This window comes from Propithecus coquereli, unplaced genomic scaffold, assembly GCF_000956105.1.
Source record: "Propithecus coquereli isolate 6110/MARCELLA unplaced genomic scaffold, Pcoq_1.0 Scaffold58, whole genome shotgun sequence".
NCBI lineage: Eukaryota > Metazoa > Chordata > Mammalia > Primates > Indriidae > Propithecus > Propithecus coquereli.
In genome coordinates this window covers 5,660,043-5,663,192 of record NW_012151729.1, presented here as the reverse complement: position 1 = coordinate 5,663,192, position 3,150 = coordinate 5,660,043, and the positions used below count along the sequence as shown (strand labels likewise).

Here is a 3,150-nt window from a genome sequence, read left to right as displayed (position 1 = left end):
AGTGACTACTATTCTATTTTCTCCCTATGTGGATTTGACCATTCTAAGTACCACAAATCTGGAATTACATGGTAACTTGAGATTTGTCTAGCTTTTGTGTCTAGCTTCTTTCACTTAGCATAATGTCTTCAAGGTTCATCCATTTGTAGCATATATCAGAACTTCATTCCTTTTTAAGACTGGATGATAGTCCATTGTGCATATGTACCACATTTTGTTTATCCATTCATCTGTTGATGGGCACTTGGGTTGCTTCCACCTTTTGGCTTTTGTGAATAATACTATTATGAACATTGATGTTCAAATATCTGTGCAAGTCCCTGATTTCAGCCCTTTTGGGTATATACCCAGAAGTGAGATTGCTGGATCACATGGTAATTCTGTGATTAATTTTTTGAGAAACTGCCATACTGCTTTTAGCAATATATTTTAAAGATAGATTTATCAAGAGTTGCTGAACGATTGGTGTTATGAATCGAGAGAAAGAAGAATTAAGAATTATCTTGAGATTTGCACTTTTACAATGAGAGAATTATAAGGCATAACACTGGGTAAGGAATTTTGGAATAAGAGAGTTTTATTGTTTTGGGGGGAAGGGTGTGGATGGATTTCACAGGGTCTGTTTAGGACATATTATATTTGTCATTGCTGGTAGATATGCAGATAGAACCATCAGGCAGTCAATTTTACGCACTAATCTAGACTTCCAGTATCAAGGCTGGAGGTATCAGCTTGGTATATACTTGCTGGGAATACAAATAATATTTAACATCACAGGATAAAGTGAAATTATTTAGGTGGAATATAGTTGTGCATAAGACTGATCCCTGGAGAATCCCAACATTTAGAGGTTAAAAAATGAAGGCATCAGCAAATGAGACTGAAAAGGAGTCTCTGCGGTATGAGGAAAGCCAATAGAATGTGGCTTTTTGGAAGCCGCAGAAAATGAAGTATGTCAGGAGGGAAGGAGTGGCCAGCCTGCTGAGAAGCATGATAAGTCACGATGTGACAGCTAGATTTGGCAAGCTGGAGGTCATCAATGTACTCGACGAGAGTAATTTCAGGGAGCAGAGGGGATGGAAGCTTGGTTAGAATATGCTGAGAAGAAAATGGCAGTTGCTGTTTCTAATTCCGCATCCATCAACAGCTCAATCCAGAGGTTTTATCATAAAGGAAAATAGTAAAATGGCACAAGAAGTAGGGGTGTCTATGGGTCAAGAAAAGTAATTCCAGGAGACTCAATCATGACGGATTTTCATAGGAAGAGGGAGAAGGAAATGGTATAGGAGAAAGCAGGGACACTTACCGGAGGGAACCCATGAAAAGATGAGAGGGGGTGGGATCCAGAGCTGTCTGGGGCAGGCGTGGAGACCCTTCTTCCCACATAACTAGAGTAAGGACAGTGAGAAATCGGGAGTTAGGAGACTTGGCGATAGGTGAGTTCACAGGTGGTGGTTCTCTCATCTTAGTGAAGTAAGGAGGTACAGGCATCAGCTGAAAGAAAGTGAGAGTGTAGGAGGTTCGAGGAGCAAAGCTAAATGTGAAGGGCTCGTCTTGGAGAAAGCAAGTATCACAGTATTGCCTGGCACATTGATGCTTATTGGAGATATGTAGCCACGAAGTTAATGAGAACAGTCGATATTATGATGCCTTTTCCTCTAACAAAGTTCAAATCAGAACAATTTGGGGAGCTGGGTTTAACCAATGTTGGGTTTTATTAAGTGAGTACAACTGAAAGAGGTGAGAGAGTTAAGGATTCTTACAAGGAATGTTAAGGAAGTTCAAAACAGTGAACTACGGATGGGAATTAAGGATACAGGAGTTTTGATGTCTATAGATAAAGTGACAGGGTCAATAATTAGTGGTCTCAATGTGACAGATACACCATTTTGGAAATCGTATTGGATGGGAGGTCACGCTGGTCACGGGTGGGCTTTAGTAACAACAAGGTGTTGATGAAGGAAATGGCAGTAAGGAAATGTTTGGTGTGGGAGAGATGAAAAGATGATTGGATGTAAATCAAAGAACTGAGAGGCCAAGCTGTTGGATGGAGCATCCACATAGACATTGAAATCAGCAAGAAGGGTAAATAACAAGTGAGAGAGAACTCATCATTAGCTATCTACTCGTGGTATGTTGATCATAAAAGACCTCTGTATACGTTTTAACCAAAGAATCTGTTGGTGTATCGTGTGTTGCGTTTTGTCAACACCTTTTCATTCATAGATAAGGTTTAAGAGGTTCATATTTAAAAATGAGATTGACATCTTGGGATTTGGACAGTGATTAGATGATATTTCTGAACATGACCACACATCAGAATGTCCTAGAGGATTCTGTTCGACTCAGGACAGATGCCTGGAACAATCCCCAAAGAGCCTGGTGCCTTTGGACTGAGCTAGGTGAGAGAATCCACTTCGTTCAAAGCTCCTCACGTGATTCGAAATCACATCCAGGCTTGTTAACCACTAAGTTAAACCATATGATAGACTGCCTTGAATGACAGAAACATTTTAGAATAAGTTATTTCATATTTAAATTTACCTGAGAAGACTGAACAGGTAAGGAAGTGGTGCTAAAATCCAGAACTAGAAAATCTCAACTCGTTCTAGCAGGAATTTTAATATAGCACATTGGGTTTCTTTTCATCTTCTTTCTCCTGGTACATGAATAAACAATCTTACCGTATCATAATTTACCCTGTAGTACATTAGACGTTAATTCATCACATTTTGGAGAAACTGTGTAGTTAGAATCTAAGTTTATGTGATTTATTTTTATGTTTAAAAATTCACTCTCTGTTTTAAATTTTTCTTTAATTTTCCTCATATTCGTTCTCTAAATTTTGTAGTAAAAATGTCCCTTTACCACTTCACATCTTTTTGGCATGTTTCCTTAGGAAGCTTCCTCATCTCCTGCACCCCTGAGGGAACTGCCTCATTATGTTTTCTGTATCCTGGTACGGGAACTTAAGCAAAGCAGATGAATATTTGATGAATAAATGAATATAAGATTTAAGTAAGAAGTATCACGTTAAACTATTTATTTCCTCTCTGATCTTTGCACTATTCTTTAAGTTCCAAGGTAGTTTCTGGGAAAAGTAGTGAACATAATGATGTATGGGTTCAATAAATAAGAAAAATGCTGCTC

The 3,150-nt window shown here is 38.6% G+C and overlaps 1 protein-coding gene across 1 annotated transcript in view; it reads left to right on the top strand.

The window, feature by feature from the left end:
• STK32A (serine/threonine kinase 32A) overlaps positions 1-3,150 on the top strand; it is a 95,465-nt gene that overhangs the window by 54,588 nt on the left and 37,727 nt on the right. The window lies entirely within an intron of this gene.